Source organism: Dendrobates tinctorius, unplaced genomic scaffold, assembly GCF_039654945.1.
Source record: "Dendrobates tinctorius isolate UK_male_01 unplaced genomic scaffold, ASM3965494v1 ptg000097l, whole genome shotgun sequence".
Classification (NCBI taxonomy): Eukaryota; Metazoa; Chordata; class Amphibia; order Anura; family Dendrobatidae; genus Dendrobates; species Dendrobates tinctorius.
In genome coordinates, this window is record NW_027361765.1 from 154,844 (window position 1) to 173,749 (window position 18,906).

Below are 18,906 nucleotides of genomic sequence, written 5' to 3' on the forward strand. Positions count from 1 at the left end.
AAAGCGGTTTTATTCTTCAGGTCAGTATGATTACAGCGATACATCATTTATGTCTTTTTTTTATGTTTTGGCGCATCTTATGCAATGAAAACAATTTTATATAAAAAATTATTTTTGCATCGCTTTATTCTGCGAGCTATAACTTTTTTATTTTTTCACTGATGACGCTGTATGGCAGCTTGTTTTTTGCGGGACAAGATGACGTTTTCAGTGGTACCATGGCTATTTACATCCGTCTTTTTGGTCGCGCGTTATTGCACTTTTTGTTCGGCGGTATGATAATAAAGCATTGTTTTTAATTTTTATTTTTTAAGGGGTTCGCTAAAGGGGTTAACTAATGGGACAGTTTTATAGTGCGGGTCGTTACGGACGCGGCGATACTAAATATGTGTACTTTTATTGTTTTGTTTTTTTTTTATTTCCAAAAAATGAATTTATTAGGGAATATTTATTTTTTTTATTTAGCGATTTTTTATAAATTATTTTTACACTTTTTTTACTTTATTACATTGTCCCAGGGGGGGAAATCACTGTCTTGTGTCAGATCGCTGATCTGACACGTCACACAGCGCTGTGTCAGATCAGCGGATCTGACAGGCGCTGCACAAGTCTTCCTCATGCTTGCGCTCTGCAGGCACTGAGGAAGCCACCTCCCAGCAGGCCCCCGCGGCCATATTGGATCCAGGGACCTGCAGGGAAGGAGGCCCCCAGAGCAGAGCAGCACATCGCACTGCGCTGGGGGTCGCAAGGAAGCACGGAGGGAGCCCCCTCCCTGCCAATGCTTCTGTAAACCCCCGGTACACTGCGATCGTGTTTGATCGCAGTGTGCCATATGTTAATGTGCCGGGGGCGGTCCGTGACCGCCCCTGACACATAGTGTCGGGTGTCAGCTGTGATAATCAGCTGACACCTGGCCGCGATCAGCGGCGCTCCCCCCCCGTGAGCGCCGCTGCTCAATATGACGTACTATCCCATCCATGGGCATTAAGTCCCAGGGCACATGGACGGGATAGTACGTCCAGTGGCAGAAAGGGGTTATATCAGAGAGCCATATCACACAAAGTACTTAATAAACAAAATTTCCCACAAGTCTACTTTATAACAGCATAAGTTTGGATATTTTTTTATTTTCTAGAAAGTTATAAGGGTTAAAAGTTGACCAGCGATTTCTCATTTTTATAACAACATTTACAAAACCAATTTTTAGGGACCACCTCACATTTGAAGTCACTTTGAGGGGTGTATATGACAGAAAATATCCAAAAGTGACACCATTCTAAAACCTGCACCTCTCAAAACCACATTCAAGAAGTTCATTAACCCTTCAGATGCTTCACAGGAATTTTTGGAATGTGGGGGGAAAAAAAAAAAAAAAAAAAAAAAAAAAATCAACATTTAACTTTTTTTTTCCACTTCAGATCCAATTTTTATTAATTTCACAAGGGAAGCAGGAAAAAATGGACCCCAGAATTTGTTGTGTAATTTATCCTAAGCATGCCGACACCCCATATGAAGGAAAAAACACTGTTTGGGCGCACGTCAGAACTCAGAAGGGAATGAGCACCATTTTTTGAACGCAAAATTTGCTGAATCATTTGGTGGACGCCATGTCACATTTGGAGAGACTCTGATGTGCCTAAACAGTGAAACCCCCCCAAGTGACATCATTTTGGAAACTAAACCCCTCAGGGAACTGATCTAGATGTGTGGTGAGCACATTGAACCCTCAGGTGCTTCATAGAAGTTTATAACGTTGAGCCTTATAAAAAAAAAAAAAAAATTAAAAATCAAATTTTCCCCACAAATATGTTTTTAGCAAAAAATATTGCATTTTCATAAGGGTAACAATTAAAATAGCACCATACGATTTGTGAAGCAATTTTTCCTGAGTAGGCAGACACCCCACATGAAGGAAAAAGAGGGATTTTTGGTTCTTACCGTAAAATCTCTTTCTTGGAGCCTTCATTGGGGGACACAGTTTACCATGGTGTATGCTGCTGCTGCTGCTAGGAGACTGACACTATGCAAAATAAGAAAGCTTAGCTCCTCCCCGGCAGTATACACCCACCGACAGGCAGGAAGTACCTCAGTTGGTGAAAAAGCAGTAGGAGAAGAATAATAAGGGTGTGTGCACAGGCTGCGGATTCTGCTGCGGTTCCGCAGCGGATTTGGTCGCTGCGGGTTCGCAACAGTTTTTGCTGCGGTGTACAGTACCATTATTCCCTATGGGAATACAAAACCACAGTGCAGACAGTGCGTATTTTTCTGCGCGTTTTTTCTGCGGTTTTGAAACCGCAGAAAGAATTGACATGTCAATTCTTTCTGCGGATTCCGCAGCAGTTTGCCATCTCCTCCATTGTGGAGATGAAAAACCACAGGGCAAAACCACAGAGCAATCTGCAGGTAAAACAGCAGGTCTTTTGACCTGCAGATTTACCTGCGGATTTTACAAAATCCGTCCGGCCAAATCTGCACCCCATTCTGCAGCGTGTGCACGTAGCCTAACTCTTAACATGTACCAACCCAACAAGGGGCTCATAGGCCCACACTGTACCACTTAAACAGGGAGGGTGCTGTGTTGTGAGTTCATTTTCCCCTTCGTCACTGAGGTCTGGTGAACTCCCTATTCTGGTAAAGGAAGGTAATGAGCCTGATTATCGGCACCTGAGCCTAATGATGATGACTGACTGAGTGGAGTCACGGACTGGATATAAGGCTGCCGACGCCCTTCTGCCCTGCGGGTGATTTCTCTGTGGACTTCTAGGAGACCAGTCTGATTCCTGCTCCTCTAAAGCTAAGTTTTCTGCTTTGCCTTTTAGCATTTGTGTTTTGTTTTTGTTTGCCTTGCTTTTCTGGATTCTGCCATTCCCTGCTTGGGTGAGCTGAATCTCCTTTTGCTGTTTGCTCTGTCTTCAGAATATTCCTGAGTACTGACATAGTCTTTTTGAAGCCTAGCATCTTCAGGGCCTTTTTCACTGTCAGTCTGTTGGCTCTTATTTTTATAGGGTTTTTCACGGATTGCAGACAGCAGCCTTCCTGTCCTTTTCTATCTAGTTAGCTTGGGCCCCGTCTTTGCTCAGTCTATCTTTCTGTCTGTGTTAGTGTTCTTTCTTCTTGCTTCACCGTCATTATATGTTGGGGGCTGCCTTTTGCTTTGGGGTCTGCTCTGGGGCAGTTTAGATTTCCCTTTCTGTCTTTAGGCTATATAGTCCTCCGGCTGTGATCGAGGGGTCTAGGGCATCGTAGGAACCCCCCACGGCTACTGCTAGTTGTGTTGTTAGGTTCAGGGGTCTGCAATCCGATAGCTGCCAACTTCTCTGGTTTTCTGGACTTAGCTAGCATTTCTGTTTTTGCCTCCTACGGTGACTCATTCATAACAGTGCTGTGTCCCCCAATGAAGGCTCCAAGAAAGAGATTTTACGGTAAGAACCAAAAATCCCTCTTTCTTTATCGCTTCATTGGGGGACACAGATTACCATGGGATGTCCCAAAGCAGTACCAAGGGTGGGAAAAGCACTTAGAGAGCGAGAAGGAAGGACTTAGGTCGGTCGTTGTGCTACCGCCGCCTGCAGAACCTTCCTACCCAAGCCCGCATCAGACAAAGGCCTGTGTATGAACTTTGTAGAACCTCGCAAAAGTGTGCAAGGACAACCAGGTCGCAGCCTTGCAAAGTTGTAAAGCCGAAGCCTGGTGTCGGACAGCCCAAGAAGCCCCTACAGCTTGGGTGGAGTGAGCTCTCAATCCTGGAGGGGGCCGTTTTTTCTGAACGCGGTAAGCTTCCAGTATAGTAGAACGAATACAGCGAGCTATTGTGGATTTGGATGCCGGGAGCCCTTTCCGGCGACCTTCAGAGATGACAAGCAGGGAATCGGATTGCCGAAAGGAAAAGGTCCTGGTAAGATAGATATGCAAGGCTCTCACTACATCCAATTTGTGGAGCGACTTTTCCAGCGGGTGGACAGGCGAAGGGCAAAAGGAGGGGAGGACGATGTCCTCATTGATGTGGAAGTAAGTTCCACCTTGGTATGGAAGGAGGGAATGGGCATGAGAATGACCTTATCCTGATGAAGGATTAGGTACGGGGAACAACAGGATAAAGCCGCCAGCTCAGAAACTCTCCTAATGGATGTAATGGCAATCAGAAAAGTCACCTTCCATGAGAGAAGGGAAAGAGGAATGTCCTGGATAGGCTCGAAAGGCGCACTTTGGAGAGCGCCGAGAATGAGATTAAGATCCCACGGATCTATCCGAGAATAGTGAGGAGGGGCAATGTGGGCAACTCCCTGGATAAAGGTCTTGACTTGAGGCAAGGGGGCCAGATTCCTCTGGAAAAGAATTGACAGAGCTGAAACCTGGCCTTTGAGAGTAGAGTGACAGGCCTGCATCTAGGCCGGATTGGAGGAAACCAAGTATGGATGGAATAGAGAACGACATTGGAAAAACATTGTTGTCGTCGCACCAACGGAAAAAGGCCTTCCAGTACCTATGGTACATGCGGGAGGAGGCTGGTTTTCTAGCTCTAATCATGGTCTGAATGACCTGGTTGGAAAAACCTGATTGTCTTAGAATCGCGGCCTCAACAGCCATGCCGTTAAACTCAGAGACTGAGAACTCTGGTGGTAAAGGGGGCCTTGTGAAAGAAGATTCGGACGGTCTGGAAGTCTCCAGGGGACGTCCGAAAGCATGTTCACCAGCTCCGCATACCAAGGACGTCTTGGCCAGTCTGGGGCTACCAGAATTACTGGGATGCCTTCTGATTTTGTTTTCTTGACCAACCTTGGGATCAAGGCAAGTGGAGGAAACAAGTAAGGGAGTCGGAACTAAGACCACGGGATTACCAGAGCGTCGCAACCGACGGCCAGAGGGTCCCTGGACCTGGCTACGAAGCGGGGAACTTTGTGGTTCATCCGAGACGCCATGAGTTCGACGTCTGGAGTGCCCCAACGCTGGCATATCTGATTGAAGACCGTGGGGTGGAGAGACCATTCGCCTGATGCAAGGCCCTGGTGACTTAGGAAGTCGGCTGCCCAATTTTCCACCCCTGGAATGTGAACGGCGGAGATTGCCGGAACGCACCGCTCTGCCCAACGCAGAATCTTTGCTACCTCTGCCATTACCTGTCTGCTGCGAATACCGCCCTGGTGATTTATGTACGCCACAGCTGTTGCGTTGTCTGATTGGATGCAGACTGGTTTACCTGCGAGGAGAGGCTGCCAGTTGAGGAGAGCGAGGAAGATCGCTCTAATTTGCAGAAGGTTGATAGGAAGAAGAGTCTCCTGGGTGTTCCAGCGCCCCTGGGCCGTTTTTTTTATGGAAAACCGCTCCCCACCCGAGAAGACTGGCATTGGTGGTGATGACTTGCCACTGAAGAGGAAGAAAGGACCTCCCTTGCAGGACTGATGAAAGTATTGTTCACCAAGTCAGGGATTGCCTTACTCTGAGAGGCAGGAGTATGGGGCGGTCCAGAGAAACTGAGGTCTTGTCCCAGGCTGAAAGGAGGGACAGTTGGAGGGGACAAGTGTGGAATTGTGCAAAAGGCACTGCTTCCATGGAAGCTATCATTTTCCCCAGGACCCTCATGCAGGACCGAAGGGGAATGGGCCCTGTCCGCTTTAGGGATCGGATTCCCTTGCAAAGAGCTGAAAATTTGTCCCTCGGAAGGAACACCCGGGCTAGGTTCGTGTCGAAATCCATGCCCAGGAATGTCAGACGCTGAGTCGGGAGCAGGGTGGACTTCTCCCTGTTGATTATCCAGCTGAGACGGGTGAGAGTATCAGGAGTGATCAGAAGACTTTGAAGACAGTCTCGGCGAGACGAGCCCTTGATCAACAGATCGGCCAGATAAGGGATTATGAGGATCCCCCTAGAGTGAAGAAAGGCCATGACGGCTGCCATGACCTTCGTAAAGACTCGGGGAGCAGAGGCTAGGCTGAAGGGAAGGGCCGTGAATTGATAGTGATTCTCCTGAATCGCAAAACGAAGAAATCTCTGATGTTGCCAACAAACAGGGATGTGGAGATAGGCATCCTGTATGTCCACAGGGGAGAGAAACTCTCCGGGTTCCATCGAGGCGATCACCGAGCGCAGAGACTCCAGTTTGAAGTGGAGGATCCGCACGTGGCGATTGAGTAATTTGAGGTCCAAGATTGGGCGAAGAGAGCCGTCTTTTTTCGGGACTACTAAGAGATTGTAGTAGAACCCTGAAAACCATTCGTTTGGAGGCAGAAACAATTACTCCGGCGGATAGAAGAGAGGAGACGGCCTGAAGGAACCCTGGGGTTTGGGAGGGCTGTCTTGGTGGCCGAGACAGAAAGAAGCGTCTCATTTTCCCTGACCCGTGCATCGTCGACTACAGACAGCCACGCGTCCATGAAAGAAGAAAGTCTGCCTCCCACCCTGGAAGAATTTCAAGGTGGGGGTGACCCGACACTTGGAGGAGAATCTACCAGAGCGGGAGCCTGAGGGCCTGGAAGGTCGGCCTTTTGGTCTCCAGTGGGGAGCGGGTTTATATGATGGTTTTCTCAGTTCTCCGGAGGTAGAGGGCTGGTCCTGCTGGGATGAACTTTCCGCGGAAGAGAAGGAGCGAAAGGACTTAAAAGGCCGATGAGCTTTTCTGTTGAAAAAGCGTCTAGGCCGAGACTGAGGAAGGGAGGTACTTTTACCTCCAGTGGCATCAGAGATTATCTGGTCCAGCCTGGCGCCAAAGAGCCTAGAACCTTGAAATGCTAGGTTGGTGAGCGACTTCTTAGAGGTGGTGTCCGCACTCCATGTCTTCAACCAAAGGATACGCCGTATGGCTACTATGTTGCTGTTATCTCTAGCTGAACACCCGGCTGCATCCAAGGAGGCGGACAAAAGGTATTTACCAGCATGACTAATTTGGTCTGCTAACTACGCTAGCTCGTCCCGAGGAGCTGATGCTAAGATGCCCTTGCAAAGGATTTTTGCCCAGGCTGAAATGACTTTCGCCACACAGGCGGAGGCGAAAATAGGACAGAGAGAGGCGCCAGATGCCTCAAAAATTGATTTAGCTAGCAACTCTATCTGCCTGTCTGTTGAATCTTTAAGTGATGCCCCATCCGGAAGGGATAGAACCGTCTTTGAGGAAAGACGGGAAACTGGCGGATCCACTTCGGGAGCTGTGGCCCATTTTGAGAGCAGGTCCGCATTAAAGGCCTGCGGCCTGAGAATCGTTTCTCAGGGTGTTCCCAGTGTTTGGTTAATTTAGCCTCGAACTCTTTGCGATTAGGAAAGGTTTGGGAGGGGGGTCTTGCTCATTTGAAGGGGACAGAGCATTCCTGTAGGGGTGTCTTGTCCTCCTTTATTTTGAGTGTTTGGAAAAGAGCCAATATGAGACTATCTACCATGTCCTGTGTTTTGGACATGTTGTCTGCATCTGATTCAGACCCCGATTGGGAATCTTCGTTTGACCCAAGGTCGTCCTCTGAGGAAGGAGACGAGGAAAGCACCCTGGGTGAAGCGGAGGGTCCTTGCGAGCTGGGAGAAGAGCCAGACAGGGCCCGTTTCCTGGAACTCCTACCCGGTCTGTCCCTCTGGAGGTCGCGTTCAGGTGCAGGCGACTCACTGTGAGAAGCGGTCGGAGCACAGGTGGCTGAAGATAGCTGCGGTAGTCGTTCTAAGGCCTGGACCAGGGACTGGGACACTTTAGTCAGGTCAGAAACTGACTGACATTGCAACGGCCCACTCTGCGAGAGGGGGGTTGCTCTCATCCTGGGATTCGGTGTGCTCCTGTGGGGCAGACATGGTGGAAGGACTGCAGGACAGGCAAAAGGGAGACGACCGACCTGACGCCCACTTCTTTTTACAGCGCGCGCAGGTGTAGTGAGTAGCGATGGGTCTATAGCAGGGAGCCCTTGCAGGGTTGTGCATATGTGAAGATTACGGAGTATCGCAGAGTGTAACTGCCGCGAGTACCACTGGACAAGTGGGGGTACTGCCGAGGATGGCTAGTTCGAGCGCCAGGCAGAAGCGCTGCCTACCGTGACCCTTAAGCGCAGCAGCAGCCCGCAGGATAGCTGTGTCCCCTGTGTCAGGATGAAGGAACCGAAGGACCTTAGCAGAGGGCGGAGCTTAGCGGACGTGCCACGATTGGCTAAAGACTGCGGGGGGCGCGGTTAAGGGGAATACTGCGGGGCTGCGAAAATGAAAGGAGCCCAGTGATGGGCTAGAAAAAAGCGCCAACAAAGGGCGTGCAGAGCGGAGGACGTGCCAGATGCAGCCCTGTAAGTGAAAGTGAAACTGCAGCCGATCTGCCTGACGCTCCCAGAGCCTGCGACGCCGCCAAGATAAGCTTGGTACTGAAGGGAATTAGATGCTTGTGGGCTCCACTGCCGAACACCTGGCTGTAGCCGGCGGTGTGTTCCTGTAGAAAAGGGTGCAAATTTTGAATCAGGAGCGCGGGCATGGAAGAGGCCCGTAAAGGGGCCGACCCCGGGGACCTAAGGGGCTGGTGGGGGCATCCAGATTGCTTACCTGATGCCCACTTCACTGTCCATGAAGAGGATGACCACAGGGTCCCACGATTTGAAGGAAGGCCGCTGGGATTGAAGATCCTCTGTCCCCGCACTGTGTCCAGGCAGTGCAGAAGACGGTGTCAACCCCCTTGATAGAAAGGGGGGAGGTCACCGCCGGTGACCACCGTCCTCCTCTCAGCCCTCTCCCGGGAGAGGGGTGAGGAGGGGAATTGGCTAGGACCAGCCACCTGCTATCAGCCCATAGCACCAGAGGGTGATAGGGAAAAATGGTCCTGCCTGCGGGTCTGAGAGTTGCGACGTGGGCGACACCAAATTGCTCGCTCAGCCACCCAATTTGGGAAGGCAGGGTGAGAATCTACACCCTGTTTCCCGACGCTGTATCTGGAAAATAAATCGAAAAAATTAGTAACACACACACAAAAACCTAAAAAGGAAAAGTTAACTGCGGATCTGGGAAGATCCCGGTCCGCCTCCTACAGACACTAAGAACAAACTGAGGTACTTTCTGCCTGTCGGTGGGTGTATACTGCCGGGGAGGAACTAAGTTTTCTTATTTTGCATAGTGTCAGCCTCCTAGCAGCAGCAGTAGCATACACCATGGTAATCTGTGTCCCCCAATGAAGCGATAAAGAAAAACACTGTTCGAGTGCACGGCAGAGGTCGGAAGGGAAAAAGCATCATTTGACTTTTTGAATGTAACATTTCTTGGAATCATTAGCGGACATCATGCCCTGTTTGGTGAACTTCTGATGTGCCTAAATAGTGGAAACCCCCCACAAGTGACCCAATTTTGGAAAATAGTCCCCTCAAAGAATGTATTTAGATGAGTGAGCACTCTGAACCCCCAGGTGCTTCACAGAAGTTTATAATGTTGAGCCATGAAAAATAAAGAAAAACAATATTTTCCCCACAAAAACGGAGATTAGACCTACCGGTAATGTTATTTCCAGGAGTCCATCCTGACAGCACCATGGGGTTGACCTTTCATCCTTACAGGGACAGGAAATACACGAGAGGTTAAAAGGTCCCCTCCCACACCCCACTCCAATGATTTTCCAAGTACCACACCAGTATGGATGCAATTAAAATTTATTGATATTTAGTACAAGCATATTGACACCAATACAAATCCTAGGGAGGGAACTACCAGTGCTGTCAGGATGGACTCCTGGAAATAACATTACCGGTAGGTCTAATCTCCGTTTTCCAGGACGTCCTATCCTGACAGCACCATGGGGAATATCAAAGTAGGAATTCGCTTAGGGTGGGACTACTGCTTGTAGCACTCTACAACCGAAGGTCGACTGGCTAGCTGTCAAAGTGTCCAACTTATAGTGTCTACAGAAAGTGTTCGGTGTAGACCGGGTGGCGGCCCTGCATATTTGATCTACTGAGGCCCTCTCTGCCCATGATGTCGCTATTGCCCTAGTGGAATGGGCCCTAAGTCCTACCGGTATAGGAAAACCTTCGGCCTCGTACGCCGAGGTGATAATTGTCTTAATCCATTTTGCCAGGGTCTGTGTAGCTGCGCTTTTACCCTTATTTTTACCGCCGTACTGGATAAATAGTTTTGTGTCCTGACGCCAATCCCGGGTGACCTCTAGGTAGCGGATGACTGCACGTCTAACATCCAGGGAATGGAACGGTTTTTCTTTATCATTTTTTGGGTCTGGACAAAATGAGGGTAGGATTATCTCCTGGTTTAGATTTTGCGGAGATGCTACTTTCGGGAGGAACCTCGGGTCTAGCTTGAGCACTATGTGATCCTCAAAGATCTGAATGTAGGGGTTCTGGACTGAGAGGACCTGGATCTCCCCTAAGCGCTTGGCTGAGATGATCGCTACCAGAAATACATTTTTTTGTGTGAGCTTTGCAATGTCTATCTCTGATATTGGCTCATAAGGGGGTCTACACAGAGAGTTGAGGACTAGATTTAGGTCCCACGGGGGGACCGTCCTTCTTAATGTGGGTCTTAACCTCTGGGTGGCTTTGGTAAATCGCGCTATCCATGGATGGGAGGAAAGGGAGAAATTGAAGAAAGTATTTAAGGCCGCTATCTGGACCTTGAGAGTGCTCGGGGTTAGGCCCTTATCAAATCCTGCCTGTAGGAAATCTAGGATTTGAGGGATATTGGGCCGAGACAGGTCTAATGGGGCACTACCACTTTCTGAGCAGAACCTCTTCCAGATCTTACGATATATTGCCCGCGTGACAGGTTTACGGCTCGCCTGTAATGTAGAGATCACTTGGTCCGAGAGGCCACTGGACTTCAGGATGTCCCTCTCAGGATCCATGCTGCTAGTTGCAAGCTTTCTGGGTTTGGGTGTTGAACTGGGCCCTGGGCAAGTAGGTCCGACAACGTTGGTAGATGGAGTGGTCCCTTCTGAGCCATTTTCTTGAGGAGGGGAAACCAACTCCGCCGGGGCCAAAAGGGTACGATTAGCATCACCCGAGCTCCCTCCTCCTGGATCTTTCTGAAAACCCTTGGTATTATGGCGATAGGGGGGAACCCGTATAGTAGTCCCACTCTCCAGCTCTGGTTCAGGGCGTCGATCTCTTCCGGATGGTCCGCCAGATTGAGGGAGTAGAGCCTCTCCAGCTTGGCGTTTCTTCTTGTCGCAAAGAGGTCCAGTTGGGGTGTCTCCCAGCGATGGCACAAGTCCCTGAAGATCTCTTCTTTTAGCTCCCACTCGGTGGCCCGGACTTCTTGCCTGCTTAAGTAGTCGGCTATATTGTTTTGGGAGCCTTCCAGGTGTATTGCTGACAAGGAGCGGGTGTTGTTTTCTGCCCAGGTGAGGATGCGAGCCACTAGGTCCTGAAGCTTCCCGTGCCTTGGACCCCCTTGGTGGCGTAGGAAGGCCACTGTGGTCACGTTGTCCGACATGATCTTTATATGCTGGTTCTGTAAGCATGACTTGTTTCTCTTCAGCGTTTCCCAAACTGCTCGTAGTTCTCGGTAGTTTGAGGACTGTAAGCTGATGTTCTTGGGCCATGTTCCTTGCAGGTATCTTCCCTCTAGGTGAGCTCCCCATCCTTCTCTGCTGGCATCCGTGGTGATGGTCACACATGGAGATAGGATCCAAGGAACCCCCTGGCTGATATTTCTGTTGTTGGTCCACCACTTCAGGGATGATCTTAAAGCTGGAGACGGCCGGAACTTCTTGTCCAGTGAGGACTGTCGTCTGTCCCATCTTGACAGGATCTCCCTCTGCAGGATTCTTGTGTGGGCCTGGCTCCACATAACGCAGGGTATGCATGCGGTTAGGGTGCCCAGAATCTTCATCGCGGTCCTTATTGAAACCTGGTGCTGACCGAGCTGACGAACCTTGTCCATGATGGGCCTTTTCTTCTCTTCGGGTAAGAGTGAGATTCTTCTTCTGGAGTCCAACATGACCCCCAGGAATTTTTTCTGAGAACTGGGCCGAAGATCTGACTTTTCTCTGTTCAGGATCCAACCTAGGCTCTCGAGCCTGGAAATTACTGAAATGAGTTGTTCCTTCAACTCCTCCGCTGTACGGGATACCACTAAAAAGTCGTCTAAGTAAGGCACGATGATTATGCCCTCCTGTCTTAAATTTGCCACGACTTCGGCGACCAGTTTCGTAAAAACTCGAGGTGCTGACGCCAAGCCGAACAGAAGGGCCTGGAACTGAAAGTGGTAGTATCTGCCGCCTTTCTTTAGGGCGAAACGTAGGAACCTTTGAGATTGAGGATGGATGGGCACGTGATAATACGCACTTTTTATGTCTATAGTGCACATGGAAGCGTTCTGGTCTATCAGCGGGATGGCGGTTTTCAGGGATTCCATTCGGAATCTCTTGTACCGAACCCATTGATTTAATGGTTTTAAATTTATGATGGTTCGGCTTTCTCCCGACGGTTTTTTTATCGTGAAGAGAGTTGAATAGTGCCCCTGACACCCTGACATCTCTCCGCTTCTGGGACGGGAACCACTACCTCGGTCTTTAATAGATCTCCTATGTCGGCCCATATAGGATCTATCAGGGCTCTGGAACGGGGTTCTGTGACCACGAATCGTGCGGGGGGGGGGTTTTTGTAAACTCGAGGGAATAACCCTGGGAGATTGTATTGAGGACCCATGGGTGTTGGGAGATGAGTTGCCAAGCCCCCGCAAAGTGTCTGAGACGCCCCCCTACCGGTATGGCGTCATTGTCTTCTGCTTCTGGAACTTTGCCCGGAACGAGACGGGGGAGCCCTACTTTTCCCCCCCTTCGAATATTCCCAGCGAGGAGATTTCCCCTTCCCTCTATATTCCTGCCTTTGGTAAGGACGGAATCTATGAAAGGAAGACTGCTTTTTAGGTTTCTCCTCTGGAAACCCTTTTTTGTCGTCAGAGGCACTCTCTAGAATCTTATCTAAAGCCGGCCCAAATACTTTCCCCCCCGAGAAAGGTATGGAACATAATTTATTTTTAGACTGGTAGTCCCCCGACCAGGTTTTCATCCATATGGCTCGACGGGCCGCGTTGGATAAAGAGTTATTCCTGGCCGCAAATCTTACAGATTCCGCCGAAGCATCCGCCAGAAAACCAGTTGCGATCTTTAACAGGGGAATGCTCTCAAGGATATCGCCCCTAGGGGCTTTTTCCTTTAATTGCTGTTCCATCTGGTCGATCCATAGATGCATGGACCTAGCGACTAAAGTGGCGGCTATGTTTGCTTTCATCACCGCCGCTTAGGCCTCCCAAGCCCTCTTCAAGAGCACGTCGGCCTTTTTGTCCATGGGTTCTTTGAGACTGGAAGAGTCCTCAAAGGGAATTGAGGTCTTCCTCAACACCTTAGCCACCTGGGAATCGATTTTAGGCACCTCATCCCAAGTGTTGATGTCTTCCGGGTTAAATGGAAGTCGCAGTTTAAAGTCTCGCGGCACAATCAGTCTTTTCTCGGCATCCTCCCATTCTTCCAGGATCATCGCCCGGATATGGTCATTGACTGGGAAGACCTGACGGACCTTGGCTCTTAGCCCCCCGAACATCGCGTCCCGGATGGATTGCTCCTTCGGGGCTTCCTCGATCTGCATCGTACTCCTCACTGCCCTGAGGAGCTCGTCCGTATTCTCTGATGTGAAGAGGTACTTTTTCCCTGTCTCCAGGGGTTCAGAGGTGATCTCGCCTTCTTCCTCCGAGTCCGTACCCCGTATCTCCTCCTCTGAAGACTGGTCGGACTCCCATCTTGGTCTTTTGGATTGGGACCGGTCGGCCGACTGCGTGGGTAGCCATGCAGAGACGGAGGCCTGGACCTCCTCTCTGACCACTGTGTGCATCTCCATGAGGAACGTGGCCTGCTCTCCTCTGATGATCCGCAGGGTACAGTCCTCGCATAAGGGTTTCTTCCTTGTGCTCGGCAGCTTGCTGGCACAGATGGGGCATTTGGGCTTGCTTGATCCCCTAGATGCTGCTGCCGCCGGGGTCGGCGCCGACTTGTCCTAACAAAGAACAGGAGACCGTTTTACTAACAGCTCCTGTCTTTGAATTCACAGCCCACCCTGCCTCCTACTCACGGACGCTGGGTCTGGCTCGCTCCTGCGTCCGTGTTCTCCGTCCATGATGTCCGCTGAAGGTGACCGGTCTGTACCGCTGCCCCCCCGCTCTTATCCTACCTTTTCCTGCGCTGGAAACGCTTCTCCCGTCCATGACGCTTACTCCTGACGACGCAGGCCCTCCAAACCGGAAGTCGTCATACCCGGCGACCGGAAGTGACGCGGCCGCCGGCTCTCGCGGGAGTCGCACTGGGGGGAGCGATACATCGTCCCGGAGTGACGCTCCACGGGACCACAGGCGCGAAACCCCCCTTAGGGGGGTGCCGCGCGCACCGTCCGACCGGAGGAGTTGGCGGTTGGGACCCCGAACCTCCTGGCCCCGGTAAGTTCTGCTGCTCTCCTGCCGCCGCCGCTGCGGCGCTCTCGTGCCTGTCCTTACAGGGACAGGAAAAACACTGGAGTGTGGTGTGGGAGGGGACCTTTTAACCTGTCGTGTATTTCCTGTCCCTGTAAGGATGAAAGGTCAACCCCATGGTGCTGTCAGGATAGGACGCCCTGGAAAATGTTATTTTAGCCCCAAATTTTGCATTTTCACAAGGGTAATAGGAAAAATTGCACCAGACAATTTGTTGTGCAATTTCTCCTGAGTACACAAATACCCCATATGTGAGGGAATACTACTTTTGAGGCACAGTGCAAAGCTCAGAAGGGAATAGGCACCATATTGGAGTTCAAATTTTGCTGGAATGGTTTGAGGGTGCCATGTCACATTGGCAGAGCCCCTGAGGAGCCAGAACAACAGAAACCCCCGATATGTGAACTAATTTTACAAACTACATTCCACAATGAATTCATTTTGGGGTGCAGTGATCATATTGACATGTGATAGAATTTTATACCACTGAGCAGTGAAGAAAGAATAAATTACATTTTTACTACTAAAATGTTGTTTTAGCCCCAAGTTTTTAATTTTTTTAAGGGTTAATAGGAATTTTTTTTTTTACAACAAACTGAGGTCCATTTTTTCCTGAGTGCGACAATACCCTACATGTAATCAGGAAATATTTTTCAGGCACAGTGAAAACCTCAGAAGGCAAGAAGCACCAGATGCTATGGCTTGTAGGTGCCATGACCCACAGGAAGAGTCCATGAAGTGTCAGAACAGCTGAACCTTCATAAGTGACCCAATTTTACAAACTACACCTCTCAATGAATTTATCTAGGGGTGCAGTTATCATATTGACACTATAGGTGTGTCACAGAATTTTATACCATTGGGCAGTGAAGAAAATATAACTACATTTTTACCATCAAAATTTTGTTTTAGCCCCGGATTTTAAATTTTCACTCGAGAAGCGGGTTAAAGTGGCACCAAAATTTGTCCCACAATTTCTACTGAACATGGCAAAACCCCATATGTGGCTGTACAATACTACTTAGCCATACGGAGAGACTCGGAAGGAACAAAGCGCTATTTGCCTCCTGGAGCGTAGATGTTCCTAGAACGGTTTGCGTACTCCATATATAAAGCCGCTAATTGCTAGAAGAACAAAATCCCCCCTCAAGTGACCGCATTTTCAAAACTATACCCCTTGGGGAATTTATCTACAGGCGTAGTGACGATTTTTACTCCATGGGTATTTTACAGAAACAAGCAGCAATGAATGTTGCCAAGTGAAAATTGCCAACTGCCCTTGTAGTGACTAATACGCTATGCCCAGCACATGCTTCTGTACCCATGCACCCGGACTTTAGGCAGGCTCTCATCACTTCAAAAATGTCAAACGTGGACGCAATATGTTGTATAGGTACTGTAATGCTACTGCAGTGCAGTATAGCACAACCCTCACCAGGGGGTGTTGGTGAGGGAAGAGAGGTAGAACACAGCGTAGCACCACTGAGCAGCGGCACAGGCGCCACCAGGTGGCGAAAAAGTGGTCAGATGAGCAGAGTCAGAAACAGGAAAAACAGGACCAGAGGAAAAAGCAATACACGTGGTCAAATACAAGCCAGAAGTCAGAGACAGACGGGAGCAGAGATAACAGAGACGTTGGACAGTGAAACAGGTCAGAAGACAAGCCAGGTCACATACCAAGAGGTCCAAGCACAAGGAGCAAACACTAAGACAAGCGGGGTGGCAGGAAAGGGAAGTCACAGGATCAGAGTAAATGGGCAGAGGACAAAACAAGGTATCAAGGGGTCAGATGCTCTATCCTGGGAGCATGAGCTATCACTGACGTTGATCTGCACACCACAGCAGACTGAAATAGCCACATAGAACCCAAAATGAGGCAGAGAAGGTTAACCCCCATACGACCAGACCAGGGAGAGAATAACAAGAAACAAACCCCGGCCTGGATCATGACAGGTACACTGTGGGGCTCAGAAGAGAGGGGGCATTTGGAATTGAAAGTGGAGTATTTGTTTAATTTCTTTTGGCAGCTGAGGAGCCATTTTGCTTTTCCAGAGCCTTTGTGCTACCAGTAACATAGAAGCCCCCTATATTTTAATAGATGGCAGATCAGAGTGAGGGCTTGCTTTTTTTGTGGATTAAGTTGAACCTTTTATTGGGAACGTTTTACATGTTTGGGATCACATTTATCTGGTGCTCTACGTTGAGCACTTACTTTGGGGTTTCCATCTAGATCTCTGAGTGATGTGATTCAGATGAAACCCTCGAGGGATCCATTCACTATAATGAGGCAGCAGAGTTAAGGCCCCTTTACATTTAGCGATGCACCAGCGATCCCGACCACGATATAACCCGGTCAGGATCGCTGGTGCATCGCTAAATGGTCGCTAGTAAGCTGCCAAACAGGCAGATCTCACCAGCGACGCAGCAGCGGTCGTTACTTACCTTTCAGATGCGGCGATGAAGACGTCATGCCGCCCGCATCCACGCGTCACTCGTCGGCGCCAGAAGGAAGCCCAGCAGGAAGCAGCCAACGAGAAATGGATCTCGCGCAATCAGCGATAGCCAGCGGGAGAGCCGGTCGAAGGTAAGCATCACATGTAGCGATATCGCTAGCAATATCGCTGCTGCGTCACAAAATCGGTGACACTTTAGCGATATTGCTAGCGATATCGCTATGTGTAAAGGGCCCTTTACCCTGGACTCTGTCTGGCTTCTGTTCAGCGGTGTCCTTCTTTTCTGAAGTGCTGTCACACACTAAAAGATGCTTTTTATTGCAAAAAATAGTTTTTGCATCACATTTTGAGAGCTATAATTTTTCCATATTTTGGCCCACAGAGTCATGTGAGGGCTTGTCTTTTGTGGGACGAGTTGTCATTTTTATTGGTACCATATTTGGGCACATGACATTCGCTGATCGCTTTCTATTCTGATTTTTGGGAGGCATAATGAACAAAAACCAGCAATTCAGGAAATTTTTTTGGGGGGTGGGGGGGGTTTATGCCGTTCCGTGTGTGGTAAAATAGGTAAGGCAGCTTTATTCTTCGGGTCAGTACAATTACAGCGATACCTCATAAATTTTTTTTCATGTTTTGGAACTTTTACACAATAAAAATTATTTTATAGAAAAAATAATTATTTTTGCATCCCTTTATTCTGAGAGCTATAACTTTTTTATTTTTCCGCTGATGGAGCTATATGGCAGCTTATTTTTAGCGGGACAAGATGACGTTTTAAGCGGTACCATGTTTATTTCCATCTTTTTTATTGCGCTTTATTCCACTTTTGGTTTGGCGGTATGATGATAAAGCATTGTTTTTTTGCCTTGTTTTTTATTTTTCTTTATGGTGCTCACTAAAGGGGTTAACTAGCGGGACAGTTTTATAGATCAGGTTGTTGAGGACACGACAATACCAAATGTGTACTTTTATTGTTTATATATTTTTTCATAGAAATATTTATAGATAAAATATCTTTTCATTTTTTTAATTATTTGTGATATTTGAAAAAAAATATTTTTACAATTTTTTAAAAAAGTTTTTAATTTTCTTGACTTTTTTACTTTGCCCCAACGGAACTATGATTTTTTGCAGGCTGATCACTTATATATAGCATAGAGATGCAGCAGCATCCCCATGCTGCAGAAACTGTCAGCTCTGCACTGACAGGGAAAGTTGCTGATTATGCACTGCGCATGACGAGCAACTTTCCTGGCTTTGGTGGCCTGGATGTCGTCCTGACGACATCAGGTCACCATGGCAAAGATCGGGACCCCGTATCACGTCTCCGATCCAAAGGAGGAGGGGCTGTCGGCCCTCTGCCAGCTCCCGGAATGCTGTGATCGCTGTCGATCACAGCATTTAGGGTGTTAAAGTGCCGGGAGCGGTGTGTGACCACTCCTGGCACTTAGTGTCGGGTGTCAGCTGTCAGAATCAGCTGACACCCGGCGGCGATTGCACGCGCAGGCAATCACCATGCAGTAATAATACGTCCCTTGTCAGATAGGCCCAGGACACAGGGATATATTATAATGACAAATGTCAGAAAGGGGTTAAATTCGCATCCGAAAATCCGCACTGGTTTCCAAGCTTTACCATGACAATCTGGAAAGTCTCAAGACACCATAAACTTGGTCTCAATGGCATTTTTTCTGCCATTTTTTCATGATGTGAATTCTATTTTGGGGCTCTACACATTTCAAGTTTTATCTTCTCTAAACAACTATCCAATAGAGAGGGGTGGATCAATTTGCAGGACTTCAGTTCAGTCTATCAGCTAGATCAGTCGCCTCTGGGAGCTGAATGGCAGCTCTACAAATCTCTATCCTTCTGAGACGTCCGGTGCAGCCTTTGATTAGGTGAGCTGCCAAAATCATAATTGCCGCTTGATTCCCAGATGACATTGCAACAGCATGCCTTATCAAAAGCTGCACTGTGGATCCCGGAAAGTACGAGATACACGGAGCTCTTTACCACTTGCAAGAGACTGCTCATCTGCCTG

The 18,906-nt window shown here is 48.8% G+C and overlaps 1 protein-coding gene across 3 annotated transcripts in view; it reads right to left on the bottom strand.

The window, feature by feature from the left end:
- COMMD4 (COMM domain containing 4) overlaps positions 1–18,906 on the bottom strand; it is an 89,204-nt gene that overhangs the window by 17,693 nt on the left and 52,605 nt on the right. The gene's annotated exons all lie outside the window — the stretch shown is intronic.